The sequence below is a fragment of the Oryx dammah genome, unplaced genomic scaffold (assembly GCF_014754425.2).
Source record: "Oryx dammah isolate SB20612 unplaced genomic scaffold, SCBI_Odam_1.1 HiC_scaffold_20, whole genome shotgun sequence".
Lineage (NCBI taxonomy): Eukaryota > Metazoa > Chordata > Mammalia > Artiodactyla > Bovidae > Oryx > Oryx dammah.
This window is the reverse complement of record NW_024070204.1, coordinates 39,410,712-39,433,141: the sequence shown is the minus strand read 5'-3', so window position 1 is coordinate 39,433,141 and position 22,430 is coordinate 39,410,712. Positions and strand designations below refer to the sequence as shown.

At 41.6% G+C, this 22,430-nt stretch overlaps 1 protein-coding gene and 1 long non-coding RNA gene across 3 annotated transcripts in view; one reads left to right on the top strand and one right to left on the bottom strand.

The window, feature by feature from the left end:
* The window catches only part of LOC120879430, a 23,427-nt gene extending 1,776 nt beyond the window's left edge, over positions 1-21,651 (top strand). The window contains exons 2-3 of the long non-coding RNA XR_005724791.1: positions 14,034-14,044; positions 21,560-21,651. This is a non-coding gene — a long non-coding RNA (uncharacterized LOC120879430). The remainder of the gene's footprint in view (positions 1-14,033; positions 14,045-21,559) is intronic.
* The window catches only part of GHR (growth hormone receptor), a 297,195-nt gene that overhangs the window by 90,488 nt on the left and 184,277 nt on the right, over positions 1-22,430 (bottom strand). The gene's annotated exons all lie outside the window — the stretch shown is intronic.

The window sequence follows — 22,430 nt, the reverse complement described above, 5'->3', positions numbered from 1 at the left end:
TGTCTCTGCTTTTTAATATGCTGTCTAGGTTGGTCATAACTTTCCTTCCAAGGAGTAAGTGTCTTTTAATTTCATGGCTGCAATCACCATCTGCAGTGATTTTGGAGCTCCCCAAAATAAAGTCAGTCACCGCTTCCACTGTTTCCCCATCTATTTGACATGAAGTGATGGGACTGGATGCTATGATCTTAGTTTTCTGAATGTTGCGCTTTAAGCCAACTTTTTCACTCTCCTCTTTCAATTTCATCAAGAGGCTCTTTAGTTCTTCACTTTCTGCCATAAGGGTGGTGTCATCTGCATATCTGAGGTTATTGATATTTCTCCCAGCAGTCTTGATTCCAGCTTGTGCTTCTTCCAGCCCAGCATTTCTCATGATGTACTCTGCATATAAGTTAAATAAGCAGGGTGACAATATACTGCCTTGACATACTCCTTTTCCTATTTGGAACCAGTCTGTTGTTCCATGTCCAGTTCTAACTGTTGCTTCCTGACCTGCATATAGGTTTCTCAAGAGGCAGGTCAGGTGGTCTGGTATTCCCATCTCTTTCAGAATTTTCCACAGTTTATCGTGATCCACACAGTCAAAGGCTTTGTCATAGTCAATAAGGCAGAAATAGATGGTTTTTTGGAACTCTCTTGCTTTTTTGATGATCCAGTGGATGTTGGCAATTTGATCTCTGGTTCCTTTGCCTCTTCTAAAACCAGCTTGAACATCTGGAAGTTCATGGTGTTTACCTCTCATGTCTACTATGCCCTTAAAATGTAGCCGGCACCATGCTTCAAGACATTTTTTGAATTTTTTCCATTTTTACCTTCACAACAACCCCTGAAGTGGATACAATTTGTTACATTGTATGCATGAGGGAGGGGCTTCCCTGGTGGCTCAAGATGGTCAAGAATCTGCCTGCAATACAGGAGACCCGGGTTCGACCCCTGGATTGGGAAGATCCCCGGGGGCGGGGCGGGGGGGGGAGGGCATGGCAACCCACTTCAGTATTCTCACCAGCGGAATTTCATGAACAGAGGAGCCTGGCGGGCTTACAGTCCATGCGTTGCAAACAGCTGGACACAACTCAGTGACTAAACAACAATAACAATGCATGAGGGATCTGAGGTTCAAAGAAGTAACTTGTCTAAGGCCGTCCAGCAATTACACAGCTGAAGCCAAATTTGGAGCTGGACCCAGGTTCTGACTCCATCCCAGTCTACTGTTTCCCAAACCTGTCTGACCATCAAGATTTACTGTGGCATTCGCATTCATTCACTGAAGTATAGTTGATTTAACTGTGGCATTGGTTAAACATGTGGATTCCAAGGCTCTGTACCAGATCTATAGAATCTGGGTCTCTAGGGCCCAGGTCAATCTGTAGGCTTGCAAGGCCCTGAGAATATATACGTTTACCTTGCATGTCCCACCCCGCAGCCAGGTGATTCCTATGACATGACACATTTGGAGAAACTGTTCACTGGCCAGTACTTTCTTGCTCTGGTCAGTCACTGTGTCCTCTGTGGGGCTCCCCTTCCAGGCTCCCCCACTAAGTGTCCACAGCTGGGGTTTATGGCTCACTAGAGTGCAACCTGATTTATTTGAATGCTCCAAATGTTCTGGAAAGTTAAACTGATGGAACCAAGGTGCTGAGGCTCTGGGTGGAAATATCCTTCAGGGGTCAGTGCATGAGGAAGCAGGTAAGGCACACAACAGCCTGGCAGCCAGGCCTCTTCCCTTTTGCTGTGTTGTCCAGTGATGTGTACACAGCAGCTCCTGGGGCTGCAGCTATTGTACCAGTCATGGCCACCCCTTGGCACCCCAAGTCCTGGACCCGAGCGCTATGACAGTTCTAAGCTGGAATTTCATTTCTTCTGGGGCTCACTGCCTAACTTGAATTCCCATCCATAGTTTCTCCTGAATGAAGGCATATTATCTCTTACAGACTATGACTCTTGGCAGCTCTAAAGAAGCCTGCATAATCTGAACAGAAAATCTGTGAACCTTTCAAACAGACAGCATCACCTCCTCAGATCTCCACGATGGAATGTGGTTCTTCTACACTTGAACAGTCAATCTCAAAGCACATTATATAAGATAATTTAAACAAACAAGAAAAGGAGCTGTGAGATGATGCTGGTGGTTCCAAACACCTTTTAATGCTAAAAAACACAAAAAACAAAACCCCAAACAAAAAAAACCTGTGTCACAAACAAACTACAGCAATTTTGGAGGAGAAACTAGTGTCATGAAAAGAAGCACATGCTGAAATAAATCTGTAGCAGTCATTTTTTGCTGTAAATGCTTTTAGAGAATAGTTGGGCCTCGAGGTTAGAAGAATGAATGTGCAGTGAGAGATCCTAGTGGACAAATGGGGAAGTTTCCTAACAGCTTGAAGCTTCACATGTTCCTTTCCTGTTTGGCAGTGCTCTCCGGGCTAAGTTAAAAAAATCCTGACACAAGTTTACGCACGTACCGAGGACATCTGCCTGCAATTAAAGACAGAAACTAGGGCCCAACTTTTCAAATGTAGCTCTTAGGGTGATAAGGCCAGTTAGGGGTGCAGTGACTTAAGGAGAACACATTGGGGAGGGTGCCTTTTTTTTTTTTTTTAAAGGAGGTTAATACGCATGCTGAGCTCAGCTGGCTTGCATCTTCCTTTGGCCATGCTTCCCAGCAATTCCTCCAGCTTTCCCTTTTAACTGTTGAGAGAACAGTGAAACACCCTGCCCAGCTAGCTGCCCCTAAGGCTTTTTCTCATTATGAGAACAGCAAGTGTGTCAACACCAGGCGATGGGTGGAAAGCCAGCCCTCTGTGCCCTGTGACAGCAGGGTGTCAGGGGAGTCACAGCCCTGCTAAGAGAAAGCACACAGAATCCAGGTTGGCACCAGACCATTATCAGTCCTACGTGGCCAGGCAAGGGCATAGGACTGATATGGAAGGACAGCCAGAGTATTAAAAGGTTAGGCTGAGGTGCAGGGAAGAGGGCAGAGGGGTCTCTTCCCTTATAATGTTGTTTTAGATGTTTTTAATACCTGTGAATCCACTGATTAGAGCAACAGAATCGAACGATTTAATAAAGTCTAAAGCTCAGATGGTGACTCACAGATGACGCACCAGAGCTGGGACCTCTTCTCAACTCTGTATTCAGTGATATCACGTCACTGACTTGAAATCAGCTGTGGTGGTAATATTTACACCACAAAAATCAGTGAATACTTCAAATCAAGGTTTTTTGCCACAGTCTGTGGGAATTCCTTTCAAGATGATTGTGTCTTCTCCTCTACGATGCATTTTGTATCTTCTCCCAGATGGGATCCATCTCTCCATTCTTTGCGCTCTCACAAATAGCTGGACTGTGGCAATTCTTATTCTTTGTCTGGTATCTTAGGTATCTGACTTGCCCAGTGAATGATGTACTGGATGTTTGATAGCAAGGACCCTGTCTCCTCCTCCTGATCCACCAAACCATTAACACAGCCCCTTCAGTACAGTGAATGCTCAACGTTTATTTGTGAAATTACTGAATATCTCACTGGGAAGTCTTTCAAGAAATGTTACGAGACACCATGATTTTACCTATATTATTATTTTGAATTTAGCAGACATTTCGTGGTCTCTGGAGTCTCAATTTAGAAGATTCTAAAGCATACCATTAGATCTTATGACAAATGTCCACCCAGGACCTTGAGTGCTTAAACTTGAGGCAAAGTCCATGTATTTCAACTTATCTTCATGGTATCAAATCACTTAACAGAGTTCATGGAGGTTCGAAGAATAAATGAACATAGGATTGTGTAGTTCCCTCACCTGCCTTCCTGTTACCTGGATAGATGCATTTGCTTGGTTTTGGCTACAGCAGTCAGCCAGTCTTTTGATACCATTTACTAGGTTAAGGCTGGTTTTGCTGATTCTTAAGTCCTGGGCATCAGTTGTTTTGGCAGATTCATGGATCTCCTTTTTGAGACTGGTCAGCATTTCAGACGGAGAAGGCAATGGCAACCCACTCCAGTACTCTTGCCTGGCAAATTCCATGGACAGAGGAGCCTGGTAGGCTGCAGTCCATGGGGGTCACTAGGAGTCAGACACAACTGAGCGACTTCACTTTCACTTTTCACTTTCATGCATTGGAGAAGGAAATGGCAACCCACTCCAGTGTTCCTGCCTGGAGAATCCCAGCGATGGGGGAGCCTGGTGGGCTGCTGTCTCTGGGGTCGCACAGAGTCGGACACGACTGAAGCGACTTAGCAACAGCAGAATTTCAGAAGTGTGAAATGGTAGTGTCCTAGGCAAGCATATACTTTGCCAGAGGTTTTAAGGCATGTTTTTCCTTTGCTGAGCAAGTGAAATGAAAGTCACTCAGTCATGCCTGTCTCTTTGCGACCCCAGGGACTGTAGCCCAGCAGTCTCTGTCCATGAGGATTCTCTAGGTAAGAATACTGGAGTGGTTTGCCATGCCCTTCTCCAGGGGATCTTCCCAACCCAGGGATCAAACCCAGATTTCCCGTGTTGCAGATGGATTCTTTTTACCATCCAAGCCACCAGGGAAGGACCAAAGGCACCTTTTATAAATAGGATGATCTGAACTCCTGCCACTCTGCCTCTCGTGCCTCTCCCAAGCTCTACTCATCAATTTCCATGGAATTTCTTGAACAAAAGCCTATTCCTTTGAGAAACAGGTATCTGAGAGGTATTGAGAGGTCAGAATTGCAGTGTGTGGGCACTTATACTATATACCAGGTGCTGTTCTGGATGCCGGGAATATGATGGTGAGGACTGCAGTGGGAGGTCTGCCCTCACAGTCCACCATGTGGGAGGAAGGCAGGAAACATGAGCCAACAGACGATGCAGATCCAGGGGAGGCAGTGGGACGTGGGAGAGGGGCGATTAAGAGACCTGAGCGCAGCATGAAAGAGCACAGGCCCTAAGACGGGGCTGGGGGACAGAAAGGAGGTCAGTATGGGCGGAGCAAGTGGAGACAAGGAACACAGGGAGAGGAGCGAAGAAGGATTTGAGGTAATGGAGCGCCAGGGGCCAGACAGTGCACCATCTGGCAGGCCAACGTGAGGACGTGTGGGCCGCTCACCACGTCACCATGTCAATGTCATGAAAAGGACACCAGTGAGCTGGAGCTGCTACCGCTATCTCATCTGTCCCAGTATGCTGTGTCCTTCCCACCTGAGTCCTTCACTGTAATAGCTGGGAATTGGCAAGTGTTGTCAAAGGGTCCTGAGGCTTTCTGGTGTATGGCTTCAACTCACTAAGTACCTTTATCCTACTGTACTTTATCTGAGTTATAGACATAAGCCAGAGGGCCATTTATTTGTTCAAGACCTACTTACTGAGCACCTATAGACACTGGGATATGGTGGTGAACAGACTACCACAGCACTCAAGGTTCATTTCTCTCTAATCCCCTCAATAGACACTTGGCCCCAGACCAATGTATCTGTTTGCCGTCTACCACATTCCTGATTTTAGGTCTTTGCTCACCTTATATAATTCTCTTTGCTTTCTCTAGAATGGGGAGAAAATCAGAGGTAATTACTGTTTATGGAGTGGGGATAATAATTTAGAAAATGAAATTGATGTATATAAAGTATTTCACAGAATGTCTGGCATAATAAAAAAAAAAAAAAGAATGAAATAATGCTATTTGCAGCTATGTGGATGTACCTAGAGGTTATCAAACTAGGTGAAGTAAGTCAGAAAGAGTAAGACAAACACTGTATGACATCACTTATATGTGGAATCTAAAATATGACACAAATGAACATATTTATTTAGAGAAAGGACTTGTGGTTGCCAAGAGGGTGCAGGCATGGGGGAGGGAAGGATTGGGAGTCTGGGATTAGCCGATGCAAACTAGTATGTATAGGATGGATAAACAGCAAGGCCCTATACTAGAGCACAGGACACTACATTCAACATCCTGTGATAAATCATAATGGAAAAGAATATGAAGAATAATATATATGTGTATAACTAAGTCACTTTGCTGTACAGCAGAAATGAACACAATAGGAAATCAACTATCAGTTCAGTTCAGTTCAGTTGCTCAGTCGTGTCCGACTCTTTGTGACCCCACGAATCGCAGCACACCAGGCCTCCCTGTCCATCACCAACTCCCGGAGTTCACTCAGACTCATAATCATCGAGTCAGTGATGCCACCTAGCCAACTCATCCTCTGTCGTCCCCTTTTCCTCCTGCCCCCATCCCTCCCAGCATCAGTCTTTTCCAATGACTCAACTCTTCGCATGAGGTAATTAAAATTTTTTTTAAAGTAAAAAGACTGTCTGGTACATAATGTTTATGATTACAGTTGCCTCTCAGTTAATGGCATGTATTATACATGCCACTCATCTGATAAAAATGCTGATTATTATATTAATATATTTGCCCCCTCAATTGGATTACAAATCCCTTGAAAGTAGGAACCACATTTTATCCTTTCCAACCTTACACATGTGAGGTCCTCCATTAATATCTGTATTATGATGGCTAGCTGGTCTGTTATCCTAACACACTCTCCTTTTGATTAGTATCTACAAGATTACAGGTTTTTTTAGTTAACAAAGAGTCTAAGTGGAAGATCATGTACACTTCATAGATGTATTTGTCACAAAATATATAGAGTTCAAAACTCTATAGAGTTCAAAAATAAAACTTGGATACAGCTTCTCTAAGATACCTGACACAAAATTTTTAGATTCATTTTTTGAAGGCCAGTTATGGAAGAAATGCTTGAAACTCTGTAACTAACAGGCCACCAATTCCAAAAATTATTTTGCAGTGGAAATAGAAGCTCTCCTAAAACATGAATGGAGACGGATAAGGTGACAATCCACCACAGACACGTACCTTGGCAGCAAGGTACCTGACGCTTACTTTTTTGAGCTTTGTTCTGTTGGGCCTGTAGTTTTTGGCTCCAGCGAGAAGCAACCCTTATGGGCTGAACTTTAATTCTCAGTCTAACTTTAGAGTTTCCAAAATGGACAATTAGAATAAAAACAGTCCATTAAATCACATAACATCAATTTAAAGCAAAAAATTGTACTAGGTGTGAAAAACAAGGTTATGGTATTTTTCTGGAAGGAATATGTTTCAACTGAAAAGATACTCCATTTCTTTGCAGATATAGGGAAGGCAAAGTCTTGTAGTCTAAAATATAAGTTTTGATCCCTTGCTGGAATTCTGTTTAATGTGATGACGATATGACATAAAGAAAAAAAATCAAAAGCCTTATTGATCAGCCATATGTGGCCGCTGCTCTGGCCATGGATGCCTTGCACAGTGTGCCTTTGTGTCAGCCTGAAGGGGCGCCCTGCCATAGGCTCCCTGGCAAGACAGGGACACTGTATGGCTTTAAGCATTCCCTGATCGAATGTGGGAAAAACAGCCACGAGCCAAGTTCTGAACAGAGTTTTTATTGTGCTGAGGCCAGGAGATGATGGGGAGGGAGAGAGGCAGGACTCCCATACAATTTCTGCCTTGCTCTACTTTCTGGTAGACGTAAGTTGAAAAGGCTGAGAAAGGCACCTTTGGGTAGATGGGACAAAGAAGGATCTGGGACTCTATAGAGTTCAAGTTCAGGAAATTTGCAGCAAGTGCAAAAAATTATATATATAAATAATATGAATTACATATATAATGTATACAATATGTACAATTTGTATTTAATTTACATTTTGTTTATATTTATATTTCATGAACTTCCAAGCAGCAGCCAGTGCAACTGAAGAGCACACAAAATAATATATATGACCATGCAGAGCCTACTTGAGTCTTGTCTGCTATTAGCCCCTGCCCTAAGTTGGAAAATCTGAATGGCCCAGTTTTTTTTTAAATGAAGGAGCACATAGCAAAAAAGGATCCAGAGAAGGATCGAGAGAAATGGTTGGGCCATAAACATCAATTTCAAATGAAAGTCAGAAGAGGACAATTCTCTTTCGAAAGAAGGACACAAAAAACAATTTAAAAACCTTATCTGGAAAGTACACTCATTTTCGGGTCCTTAGGAGCTGCACAGCCAAGAAGCTTCTTTCCTGTTCCTGGATCTTGTAAGTGCTGTCTGAATGACTGACTCCACTTCTTCGTTTCTTCTCTTTTGAATTCTTTCCAGCTGTGCTTCTGACCCTTACCCTTACTTGCTCTTATGAAGTTCAATGGTCTCTTCTCCTACCTTTTATATTTCAACTGTTCAGTTGCATTTGCCCCAGTAGACCACTGCCTTTTAAAGGTATGCTCCTTGTCTAGCATCTGTTATGCCAAGTTTGCCTCAGTTCAGCTCAGCTGCTCAGGCACGTCTGACTCTCTGCGTCCCCACGGACTGTAGCACGCCAGGCTTCGCTGGCCTACTCCAGCTCCCGCAGCTTGCTTAAACTCATGTCCGTCAGTCAGTGATGCCCTCCAACTGTCTCATCCTCTGTCATCCCCTTCTCCTCCTGCCTTCAATTTTCCCCAGCATCAGGGTCTTTTCTAATAAGTCAGTACTTTGCATCAGGCGGCCAAAGTATTGAAGCTTCAGCTTCAGCATCAGTCCTTCTAATGAATATTCAGGATTTATTTTCTTTAGGATTGATTACTTTGATTTCCTTGCAGTCCAAGGGACGCTCAAGAGTCTTCTCTAACACCACAGTTCAAAAGTATCAATTCTTCAGTGCTCAGCTTTCTTAATGGTCCAACTCTCATGTCAGTATATGACTACTAGAAAAAACATAGCTTTAACTATACAGACCTTTGTCAGCAAAGTAATGTCTCTGCTTTTTAATATGCTGTCTAGGTTGGTCATAGCTTTTCTTCCAAGGAGCAAGTGTCTTAATCTCATGGCTGCAGTTACCATCTGCAGTGATTTTGGAGCCCCAGAAAATAAAGTCTCTCACTGTTTCCATTGTTTTCCCATTTATTTGCCATGAAGTGAAGAGACTGGATGCCATGATCTTAGTTTTTCTGAATGTTGAGCTTTAAGCCAGCTTTTTCACTCTCCTCTTTCACCTTCATCAAGAGGCTCTTTAGTTCCTCTTTGCTTTCTGCCATAAGGGTGGGGTCATCTGCATATCTGAGGTTATTGATATCTCCTGGCAATCTTGATTCCAGCTTGTGCTTCATCCAGCCCAGCATGTCGAAAGATGTACTCTGCATAGAAGTTAAATAAGCAGGGTGACCATATACAGCCTTGACGTACTTCTTTCCCAATTTGGAACCAGTCCATTGTTCCATGTCCAGTTTTAACTGTTGCTTCTGGACCTGGAAACAGATTTCTCAGGAGGCAGTTAAGGTCTTTTGGTATTCCCATCTCTCAAAGAATTTTCCAGTTTGTTGTGATCCACACAGTCAAAGATTTAGCATAGTCAGTGAAGAAGTAGATGTTTATCTGGAACTCTCTCACTTTTTCAGTGGTCCAGTGGATGTTGGCAATTTGACTCTGGTTCCTCTGCCTTTTCTCAATTCAGCATGAACATCTGGAAGTTCTCAGTTCACATACTGTTGAAGCCTAGCTTAAAGATTTTTGAGCATTACTTTGCTAGCGTGTGAGATGAGTGCAACTGGGCAGTAGTTTGAACGTTCTTTGGCACTGCCTTTCTTTGGGACTGGAATGAAAATTGACCTTTCCCAGTCCTATGGCCACTGCTGAGTTTTCCAGATTTGCTGGCATATTGAGTGCAGCCCTTTCACAGCATCATCTTTTAGGATTTGAATTAGTTTAGCTGGGATTCTATCAGGTCCACTAGCTTTGTTCATAGTGATGCTTCCTAAGACCCATTTGACTTTGCACTCCAGGATGTCTGGCCCTAGGAGAGTGATCACACCATCATGGTTATCTGGGTCATGAAGATCTATTTTGCATAGTTCCTCTGTGTATTCTTGCCACCTCTTCTTAATATCTTCAGCTTCTGTTAGGTCCATACTGTTTTTGTCCTTTATTGTGCCCATTTTGCATGGAATGTTTACTTGCAATCTTTAATTTTCTTGAGGAGATCTCTAGTCTTTCCCATTCTATTGTTTCCCTCTATTTCTTTGCATTGATCACTTAGGAAGGCTGTGTCGCCTGCACTGGCAGGTGGATTCTTTACCACTGAGCCACTTGGGAAGCCCATCCACACTTCTACTTAATCTAAAAACCTGTAGGTCATCTTTGTTTGTCTGGTTTCCCTTTTACTTCACTGGCTATTCTTTCTTGCTCTCCTTGGTTGGCTTCTCTTCCTTTGCTTTACCCCTAAATATTACCATTTCATAGACTCTTCACTTTCCTAGCCTTTACCCCCCCCCAGAAGGGGAAATCTCATCAAGTCTTACAGCTTTAAAAATCACTATATGCTGATGATCCAAATTTCTCATCATAAAAGCCTGAACTTCTGTTGAACTCCAGGCTCAACTTGGCCTCTTCAACCTCTTCACTAGATATCCAATAGATATCTCAGTCCTAACACAGAACTCTCGAGTAATTCATGATGAACCTATTTCTTCTGAACTCTTCACTATCTTTGTAAATTATTTCACCATCCATACTGGTGAGCGCACGCTCAGTAGTTGTGCCCGTCTCTGCAACCCTTTGGATTGTAGCCCCACCAGGCTCCTCTGTCCATTGAATTTTCCAGGCAAAAATACTTGAGTGTGTTGCCATTTCCTCCTCCAGAGGATCTACCTAGGGATTGAACTTGTGTTTCCTAGGTCTCCTGCACTGGCAGGTGGATTCTTAACCACTGAGCCACTAGGGAAGCCCATCCACACTTGCACTTAATCTAAAAACCTGTAGGTCATCTTTGTGTCTTCACCCTCCCTAACTCACATTCCCTTGTTTAACCCACTGACAAATTGTGTCAGTTCCATCTCAATTCACTTCTCTCATTTTCCTGTGCTATTATATCCCAAACTCCCAACAGTTTTTGCCTAGACTATCAAATGACTTCCTAATTGGCCTTCTCACTTCCACTCTTATCCTCCTTCAATTAAGTACTGAAACTTTAAACAGGGTGACCTTTTAAAAGCATAAATCAGATCATGGTACTTAACTAAAATGCTCCACAGCTTCTCATGTAATCACACTAAAGCTCAAACTCCTTATAATGGACACGAAGATCTCTTGTGTGGTAAGCATGGCTGGTTGCCTACTCAGATTGCCTTCCTCCTTCCTTCTTACCTGAATCTTGATTTTGTTTGGGTAACCATTCCTCCCCAAGCAGCTCACGTGCCTCAACAGAAATCAACCCAACCCCAGCTCCATGAGTAGGATTAATTGGATAGAGGGTTATTCCTATCCTCTTTTGAAGTTCAAGAAAGAGGATGTGGCCCAAAGGGAACCCTACGGGGAGGCATTCTGGAAATTTTAAGGGAAAAAAATGACAGAATGTCATGAGTCTCCTTGCTTTAACCATTTCACCCCAAACCTGAAGATGCAGCTGATATGACTAAGAGGGCAAAGATATCTTTTGGAAAATGAATTTGAAGCTGCTGTGTTTAGCTAATCCAAAGCCTTCTCCAACTCTTTTCTAATTATATAAATTATTTTTCTTATTAAGTTAGTTTGAATGATTCTTCATATCCCTTGCTCCTGATTCTGACTCCTATTAATATATTCAAAGAGTGGCCCCACTTCCCTTTCTTTTTCTTTGTACCAATGGCTACTTACCATTATGCCCCAGCCCTGAACTTGCCGATCTTACTCAGACTGAACTCTTGCTGATCTTAGTACCCACGTGATCTTCCTGTGAATGGCTTAGGCTTCGGTTCATATGGTATCTTCTTAGGGACACTTTCTCTGACCTAATAATCTGAAGGACAATTACCAGATTTTATTTTCTTCATAGTCTTTATTTATCTTTGTGTTGAGTTCTGTTATTCATTTGTAGTTTTGTCTATTTTTCCTGTCTTCTTTCTACTAAAATATAAGGCCTGAAGAAAGCAAGGATCTTCTTTCCTGGCACAAAGAAGGCATTCTATAAATATCTGTCAAATGGATAAACGCATAAATGAAGGTTTTGGCCTAGTAATAATGGGGACTTTATTTTTTGCTTGTTACCTTAGATTTAAAATCTCTAGGCTATACTTTCTAAAGATGTATCTATAAATATATTCCTGGAAACTCTATGACAATTCCTCATATTAGCAACAAATAAATGGTTGCTAATTTGCTTAACTGGGCATAAAGGCTGTTAAAGCAGGTAGAATCTTCGAATGCAAACAGTTGGTAATCTAGAGATAGGCTAGTATCTTTTCTCAGTCCCTAGACGTGCATCATCACTGTTTTCTTGGACTTGGACTACAATTGTGGATTTGTCTATGATTTCTCCTTTCTCTACTAGTTGTCAGAACCTACAATTGGTTCTTTCCTTCCATGATGTGTTTCCTAGGCTCCTCCTCTTTTTTCCCACTTCTGCTTCCCTAACAAGACATTTCTCCACTCAAGCCTTACTCACAAAGCTTCCTGTTACCTCTGCCGTGAGCGGGGATTCAAGTCTAATCTTTGTGCTCTAATTTTCCTAAAATGCCACTGTCATTCTGCCATACCCCTGCTGTGTGGGTGTGTTAGTTGCTTAGTCGTGTCCGACCCTTTGTGACCCCATGGACTGTACCCTACCAGGCTCCTATGTCTATGGGATCCTATGGGATTGAACCCGGGTTTCCTGCACTGCAGACAGATTCTTTACTGTCTGAGCCAATGCCCCTGCTGATAAGACTCACATGCCACCCTCTCACTTGCTGGATTAAGTCCAAATTCTGCAGCTTCTTTCCCACAGCTCATTAATGCAGTCTTCAGTTAAAACGGCATCCCTACAACCATCAGCTTGTGTCCTCGTTTCTTTATCCTTTACACTTTCCTCTTCATCCTCTTCTGCTGAAAGTGTCCATACTTCCCTCCCTGAGCAAAATCTCCAACTCCCTGGAGAACACCTGCTCCTTCACAAGACCTTCCTTGAAAACTGGCTCCCTTCTGACAATTTTTGACATTTCACCTCTCCCCTTGCACTGGCTACTGAAGTTCTCCGTCAGTGATTTTTCTTGAAAAGACTGTTAAGCAGGAACATGGAATGTAAACTATTTGTATATAGTTACTATCATCAGGATAATCTCTCCAAACAGGAAAATGGGACCTAAGAGTATGTGATAAACGAGTAGCATAACAACGTTAGAGGACACGGAGGCTCCAAAAACGTTCTTCAAGTCACATTGGAATGGGAACTATTTGTGACACTTATTTCCAATAATTAGAATGTACCCAAGCTTCTGGGAAATAATTTACATTGTTCTCCCTCCTTGAACACCTTCTTACAGAAGATTTGCACAAACTGGTATATTTTAGACATATTAAAATTGATAATCACATAATTTTCTTTAATTAAAACCCACTAAGTATATGTTTATTGTGTCAAATTTCTGCTTCTGGAATGCAGTGCGAGCAGGTAACCTCCTTTGTTTCTTGAGCTCGTGTGTGTGTGTTAGTCACTCAGTTGTTTACAACTCTTTGCCACCCCACGGACTGTAGCCCATCAGGCTCCTCTGCCCATGGGATTCTCCAGGCAAGAATATCGGGGTGGGTTGCCATTTCCTTCTCCAGGGATCTTCCCAACTCAGGGGTTGAACCCAGGTATCCTGCATTGCAGGCAGATTCTCTACCATCTGAGCCACCAGGGAAGCCCTTCTTGAGCTTAACCACAGTATTTATTAGTCATAACTGGCAGCCTATGTAAAGATAATGGATGATATGCCCATCTTGTCTGAAAATGTCTTTCCTAAAACCACTCTTTAAAAATGAAAAATATTGAGATGGCAAACTGATTATCCATTTCAGTCAAAATATTTATAGGGTGCATGCTTAGTCACTCAGTCATGTTCAACTTTTTGTGACCCCATGGGTTGTATTTCACTAGGCTCCTCTGTCCATGGAGTTCTCCACGCAAGAATATTGGAGTGGGTTGCCATTCCCTTCTCCAGGGGACCTTTTCAACCCAGGGATCAAACCCAGGTCTCCTGCATTGCAGGCAGATACTTTACCGCCTGAGCCACCAGAGAAGCCCATTTATAGGGAGCATTGCCTAAATGCATAGATTTCTGCTAGGTTCCATGGGCTTAGGAAAAGTATTGATAGTTGAAAAGTAGTTCCTGGGCTTAGTAGTTTCATCTTAGTTGCAGATGGTCAATACTGAAATCAGACTGATTGTAGTCTTTGTACCTGAAGATGGAGAAGCTTTATACAGTCAGCAAAAACAAGACTGGGAGCTATTTGTGGCTCAGATCATGAAATCCTTACTGCAAAATTCAGACATAAATTGAAGAAAGTAGGCAAAGACTTTTCAGGTATGACCTAAATCAAATCCCTTATGATTATACAGTGGAAGTGACAAGTAGATTCAAGTGATTAGATCTGATAGACAAGAGTGCCTGAAGAACTATGGACAGAGGTTCATAATATTGTACATGAGGCTGTGATCAAAACCATCTCCAAGAAAAAGAAATGCAAAAAGGTAAAATGGTTATCTGAGGAGGCCTTACAAATAGCTGAGAAAAGAACAGAAGCTAAAGGCAAAGGAAAAAAGGAAAGATATACCCATCTGAATGCAGAGTCCCAAAGAATAGCAAAGAGAGATAAGAAAGCCTTCCTAAGTGATCAATGCAAATAAATAGAGGAAAACAATAGAACGGGAAAGACTAGAGATCTCTTCAAGAAAATCAGAGATACAAAGGGAACATTTCATGCAAAGATGGACAAAATAAAGGACAGAAACAGTATGTACCCAACTGAAGCAGAAGATATTAGGAAAAGGTGGCAAGAATACAAAGAACTATACAAAAAAGATTGTCATGATCCAGATAACCATGATGGTGTGATCACTCACCTAGAGCCAAGACATCCTGGAGTGCAAAGTCAAGTGAACCTTGGAAGCATCACTATGAACAAAGCTACGAGGTGATAGAATTCCAGTTGAGCTATTTCAAATCCTAAAAGATGATGCTGTGAAAGTGCTGCACTCAATATGCCAGCAAATTTGGAAAACTCAGCAGTGGCCATAGGACTGGGAAAGGTCAGTTTTCATTTCAGTCCCAAAGAAAAGCAATGCCAAAGAATGTTCAAACTACCACACAATTGCACTCATCTCACATGCTAGCAAAGTAATGCTCAAAATCCTCCAAGGTGAGCTTCAACAGTACATGAACTGAGAACTTCCAGATGTTAAAGCTGGATTGAGAAAAGGCAGAGGAACCGGAGACCAAATTGCCAACATCCGCTGGATCATACAAAAAGCAAAAGAGTTCCAAAAAAAAACATTTAATTTTGCTTCATTGACTACGCTAAAGTCTTTGACTGTGGATCACAACAAACTGTGGAAAATTCTTCAAGAGATGGGAATACCAGACCACCTGACCTGCTTCCTGAGAAATCTGGATGCAGGACCAGAAACAACAGTTAGAACCAGACATGGGACAACAGACTGGTTCCAAATTGGGAAAGGAGTACATCAAAGCTGTTTATTGTCACCCTGCTTATTTTACTTATATTATTTATATATGCTTATTTTCCATATATTTTACTTATATGCTTATATACTTGTCATGTGAAATGACAAGCTAGAATCAGGATTTCCGGGAGAAATATCAGTAACCTCAGATATGCAGATGACACTACCCTTATGGTAGAAAGCGAAGACAAACTAAAGAGACTCTTGATGAAAGTGAAAGAGGAGAGTGAAAAAGTTGGTTTAAAACTCAACATTCAAAAAACGAAGATCATGGCATCTGGTCCCATCACTTCATGACAAATAGATGGGGAAACAATTGAAACACTGACAGACTTTATTTTCTCGGGCTCCAAGATCACTGTGGATGGTGACTGCAGCCATGAAATTAAAAGCTGCCTGCTCCTTGGAAGAAAAGCTGTGACACATCTAGACAGCATACTAAAAAGCAGAGATGTTACTTTGGTGACAAAGGTCCGTCTAGTCAAAGCTATGTTTTTTCCAGTTGTCATGTACTCATGTGAGAGTTGGACCATAAGGAAAGCTGAGCGCCAAACAATTGATGCCTTTGAACTGTGGTGTTAGAGATGACTCTTGAGAATCCTTTGGAATGCAAGGAGATCAATCCTGTATCCTAAAGAAATCAACCCTGAATATTCATTTGAAGGACTGATGCTGAAGCTGAAACTCCAATACTTTGGCCACCTGATGCAAATAACTGACTCACTGGAAAAGACCCTGATGCTGGGAAAGACTGAGGGCAGGAGGAGAAGGGGACAACTGTGGATGAGATGGTTGGATGGCATCACTGAGTCGATGGACATGAGTTTGAGCAAGCTCCGGGAGCTGAAGTAGGACAGGGAAGCCTGGCATGGTGCAGTTCATGGGACTGCAAAGAGTCAGACACAACGAGTGACTGAAATGAACTGAACTGAAAGAATTTTCAACTGGTCCAGGAGCAATACTAACAGACCACATGGTATGTGATGCTCCTAAGGGCTAAAATGTTTGGAACTCAGTGATGCCCAAGGAGTCTGGGAAGTGGGAAAGCAGAACAGTCAGGAGGTGCTTGCTAACCTTTACAGCAGTCATGGTGTTGGGATTGGTTTTGAAGGCTTGCAGGATGGGGGATGCAGATAGATCAGCAGAAGGGAAATAACATGTCCCAGGGCAATGATAAAGGGCACGATTGGCTTACAGAAGCATTGCAAAGGACAGATATGGCCATGAAGGGGAGTATGTTTGGGTGGAGGTGGGGGAAATACTGGCCATTCAGTGTAGAGCCAGATGGCCTCAACACATAGACTTGTAGCCTTTGGCAACGGGAACCACTAAGATTCTTGAACTAGAGTGTGATAGGACAAAAGGGCTGTTTTAGGAAACTGGGCTCTTCAGCTGCATGCCTAAGCGATTGGGGAATTCAGGGGGTTCTTGCAATAGCTCAGGCATGACCTCTGAGAGCACTGAGATCATATCCATTATTCTCTATTGTTCTTACTTATTCAGAAGACCTTGACAAAACAAGGCTTTTGCCACATGGCTTGATCTCTATGTGAAAGTTTCCTTTTCCACATCTCCTGCCAAGTCTCCTAAGGACCATCCCCCTTGCTTCTCTCCTTCAGGGTATGGTGACCTCCTCTTCAGGACCAAGCTCATGGCCATTAAGTACTAAAACACCCGTGTGATCATAAGTTTGTGTCAGCTGAGACTTTAAACCCAGAAGGGTCCAAAAATTAACACAAATGTTTGTTTTGAAAAGTTTTAACTTCTTGAGAAACAAAAATATGGTAATAAATTTCTATTAGGTGTTCCTTTCCTCCCTGCAAAGTGTGCCATGCCAAATCCTCCTTTCCTTTTGATGCAGGGCTCTGTTATGACATTTTCCCCTGACAAAATAACTTCATTTTGATGTTAAAGACTCAATCTATTCATTTTAAATTGGAGTTGCTTTGACCAAAGAGGGAACAGAAGGCCCAAGTCTGCCTCTGGCAAAAAGTTTAGAAATTAAAAAAATAAAACATTTGATTTAAAAGATATTTCATGGAACTTGTTTATGAAACAGAAACACACTCACAGACTTAGAGAATGAACTTATGGTTGCCAGTGGTGGGGCGGGGGAGGGGGCGGGGGGGGAAGAATGGCGAGAAGAGATAGGGAGTTTGGGATCGACATGTACATTATGCTATATTTAAAATGGAAAACCAGCAAGGTTCTACTGTATAGCATAGGGAACTCTGCTCAGTGGTATATGGTAGCCTGGATGGGAGGGGAGTTCGGGGAAGAATGGATACATGTATATGAATGGCTGAGTCCTTTTGCTGTCCATCTGAAACTATCACAACATTGTTATTGGTTACACTCTAATATAAAATAAAAAGTTCAAAACAAAAAAAAATATTTCAGTGGATATCAGTATAGTTACCTAAAAATTTATGAGGTGCTTCCAGCAACGGACTAATGAATTGCTTCTCCTTATTCATTAAATCGACAAATAACAACCGATGATTTACTACACCTATTATATGACTGGCATGACTCAAAGCTCTAAGGACACAACACGGAAATATCCCTATCATGAAGGTTACAGTCTATGGCTACCCTATTTCAATAGCATCAATTTGGTTAAAAATGCCAAGATAAAAGAAATTGCCAAGATAGTAACTGTTTTATGACTTTTCCAAAGTAATCCAATTTCTTTAGTGAGCAGAAAAATTAGACTATGATATGAAAACACTAGAGAATGAATTTGGAAAATAGCCCAGATCTTAGACAGTTAAATCTCCTTTACATATAGAACTCAGTTTTCAACCAAGAAAGCCATAAGCTGGATGGAAAAATAGTTTCTGGGGAGTGTGCAATGTACTAACCTAAGTAAATGTCAGCATTATGTACTGAATGCATGTTAGTCTCTCAGTCGTGTCCGACTCTCTGTGACTACATGAACTGTACCCCACCAGGCTCCTCTGACCATGGGATTCTCCAGGCAAGAATACTGGAGTGGGTAGCCACTCCCTCCTCCAAGGGATATTCCCGACCCAGGGATCAAACATGGGTCTCCAGCACTGTGGGCAGATTCTTTACCATCTGAGCCACCAGGAAAGCCCACTGAATGCATATTATTAACAAGTAAAGATGCAAGTTTACAGGGTAGGCTATTTCTGCCTCCTATACTCATTTCTGTTAACAGCTACAAATCAGTGTACGTGCACAAAAATATCCTTAATTTCTCTTTAGCGTATTTTGCTGCAGAGTTTAAAAAAATCTTAAGAGCATACTCTTGTAAACTTCCCAAGTATAGATTTCGTGTGAAGCAGGCATAAATTTTCTACAAAGTCATCAGGGTGCAAAGAATGCCACATTATTGTACTTCTGTAAAATTGATTTGCGCCTGACTCTGAGCCTCCTCAGTTCTTACCAAGTTGGTGGGATATTCAGTTTCAGCTCTTTCTATAGGAAATAGCCCTTTGGCAGTCTTACACAGAGATAAACATTTACAAAAAGTATCCATTCTCTTTCTCTTTCTTTTCTTCAGGTCCCCTCTCTCCTTAACTCAAGAGAAGTTCAGCTCCCCCCTCCAATATTTATAAACAAACCTAGGAAGAGAAGTCCTGTTCCAGACCTGCAAAACCCCCTGGGGCCAAGAGAAAGAGAAGTCTTGGCTGCCTTTGGAATGGGAGCTGGAACAAAACACAGCTTACAGCATCCACAGTGCTCCTGCCACAGCTGAAAGGGTAAATGGCTAGTGTTCACCTTCCATTCTTGCTAAGTGTCACAGGAGTGTTGAGAGGCAGTGTTTTTTAGTCATTAAAAATGACTAAAACTATCCCCAAGTCCTTGGAAATGTAGCGTAGAATTGTAATTTGCGCTCCTTGTTAAAAAAAAAAAAAAATTCTTGTTCTAGGGAGCTTGCTACTCAAAGCAGTGTCTCGTCTGTGGGCCAATAGCATCTGTGGCCTGTTAGAAATGCAGAGTCTCAGGCCCCCCCCCAGACCTTCAGAATGAGTAGCAAGTGACTTGCGTGCACCTTAAAGTTTGAGAACTGCTTCTCTAAATGATTTTTTTCCTCCCTTTTTTCTTTTCCATTTCTCAAACACAAGGCATGATCTCTGCATGACTTACCCTGAAGAAACCCCTCCAAATGAGTGATGAAAATGAAGCTTTCTGAGGGGGCTTCTGTTTCTGCTGCAGCACTTGGACAAAAACCGTACTACAACATCTGGGATTAGGTAACTAATAGACTTCCAAAGAGAAGAGAGTTCACATGTTTCTTCTGGAGGGAACAAGGCACAGTTGCACCCTGGTTCCATGTTTATGCTGCTAATTTTATTAAATTGTGTATGGAGGGACTTCTGAGCTCGGATCACTAAGCTGTACTTTGAGAAATGAAAGGCCAGCATTTGGTCCAGATCCCAAATACAGCTTACTGATTGCTTACTACAGACAGTAAGGAAAACATCCTTTGAGCCAGGGTACAAGTAGCTTTCAAAAGTCATTAGACTTGCAAAAATTGTTATCTGGCCTATAAAATTTACACTTGGCATTTACACTTTGCAATGCCAGTTTATTTTCTAAGTAGATATCCCCTTCTCCTATTGTCCCCAATGTTAACAGCCAGGATCAGGAATATTTGCCCGTTACAAATTCCTAATTCTTCACCCACAGTGGAGATTAGAGAAGAAAAATAGATTAGGTTAACTTAAAAAAAATCACTTCCACATTTCATAGCATTTAGGTATGTCATCACCCATTCATTTACTTTTACTTCTGTCCACTTTCAGGTAGCTGTTTTTAAGGAAATTTTGTGTCTTCAAAATAATGTCAAAGTCAAATACCTGAAATAATTTACAAGTGATAAATTTCTTGTTTTTGAAATGAAGAAAAATAGATTAGGTTAACTTAAAAAAAAATCACTTCCACATTTCATAGCATTTAGGTATGCCATTCATTCACCCATTCATTCATTTTTACTTCTGTCCACTTTCAGGTAGCTGTTTTTAAGGAAATTTTGTGTCTTCAAAATAATGTCAAAGTCAAATACCTGAAATAATTTATAAGTGATAAATTTCTTGTTTTTGAAATGATGCACTCCAAAGTACATAGCTTTCCATAGTGGTGCCTGGTATAAAGTGCTATTAAGAAATACTTGGTTTCCTCATTTCTTAAAAACATTTATCAAGTGGCTGTTTTGTGTCCAATTAGTTATCAAGCATAGATTAAGCAATGCAAGAGGCAAGGGTTGTGAGAAGTAAAAGTATAAGACAAAGCCCCATGCTCAGATAAAGCCAGCTTCGTTGAAAGAGCCAGATTGGAACACACCCACAGTGGACCAACAGCAACGATGAGTCAGTATTAGCAGAGCATTACTAGAGGGCCTTCCTCAAATGTTGCATGATGATTAACTAACCAGGGTGGTGATGTGGTTGAGATCACTAAAAGTTGGAACAAATTGGGAAACCTACATGGATAAAGTAGGACTTAAAGTGGATCCGGGAGGATGGCTGGGTAGAAGTTAGAAGAAGAGAAATGCCAAGAGGCACAGTCATAGAGAATATTATGTACTTATTTTGATTTTGAAATAGCTCTGTCTGAAATAACTATAAAAGAAAATAATTTCTTCTGTGGAAATGAAAACTTGCATTTTGTGACTAAATCAGGCTTAATTTGCAGAGGGTCTAGATACCAATCTTATACCAATAGTAGGGGAGACTTTAGGGGCTGCACTGCATGTTGGGTAGTGAGAATTTCTGACCAGGGGTCATTACAGACAACATGTTCGTGAGGCTCTGGACTCTTGATGGAAATCTCTCCGGGGAGGTACAGTTCTTATTCTGAGAGCAAGTACAGTTCTAATTTAATCCAGGAGGGATAAACGGCTTCCTAAATTCAATCAAATGCCTTGAGCTGAAATTACTTTAAATGGCCAGAAGTTTTATAATGTTATTAAAAGTCTAAAACAAATAACAAAAATAACACCACCTAGTAAGTTAACATCAGGAAAATATTTGAGCAATAATTATACAACCTCAGAGGTTCCCTGGTCCAGGAACCAGAACCCAGTCGCTAGCAAATATAATCCTCAGTATCGGTCTCTCCATTCTTCCCATCATTCCTCATTACAGTACTGCCTGATGGAATCACCATCTCACACTGCACGACTAAGTCAAAGTCATTATAAGATCTTGGCTTCTGTTCAAGGAATGTTTTTTTAATTTTTAAAGGTCAAAATGCCAGAAAAGAATTTTATCTTTATCCTTCGGGGCTATGTCTTGTGAAAGAATCAAAAACAGTTGTGAAGAGTTTCTAATACTTATCCTCCATGTGTGGCAAATCACCAATAATTGTGAAAATTATTAATGTTATGACAAAATTAAATAGCTTTCCAAGCACACTTACTGGCAGAACATTTCTGAGAAATTTTATGCCTGTGACTTCAGGTCATTTCAGTGACATAGCTCATCTTCCCAGAGACTCAAGTGGAATGCCTCTTTTTCTTTCGAGTTTCCTTAAATCATAACACTATGGAAACCCAAACTGATATTTTGCTACAAAACTGTTTTTGTAGTGAGACTTAGAGGTATTTATTCATTGCAGAGGCAGAAGAGCTAACTGTGTGAATGTGTTCCAGACTATTTAAAAGTTCAATACTTAAATGTGATGAATTTTCAGTCAGTCCTATCTGAAAGGAAGCAGATAAGCTACTGTTTCTCTGGCATCTCAGAAACAGCCATATGAAAACCAATACCCTAATAATTTAGAGACTATCACACCATTTGTGACTCTTAGTAAAGACATTTGTATCTTTCCATTCCTGTTGCCTTCTTTACTATTCTTATCTGTACCTCTAGGCTCTTTTGGTCTTCAGCCTTCATTCAGGAAAATAATTTCTCATGACAGCTAAGTACAATATTTTTTTTCTCCATCAAAGTAACAAAGATAAGTGACTTTGCTGCATTTCCATGTACCCCCTCCCTGGATGAGAACTTTGGCATT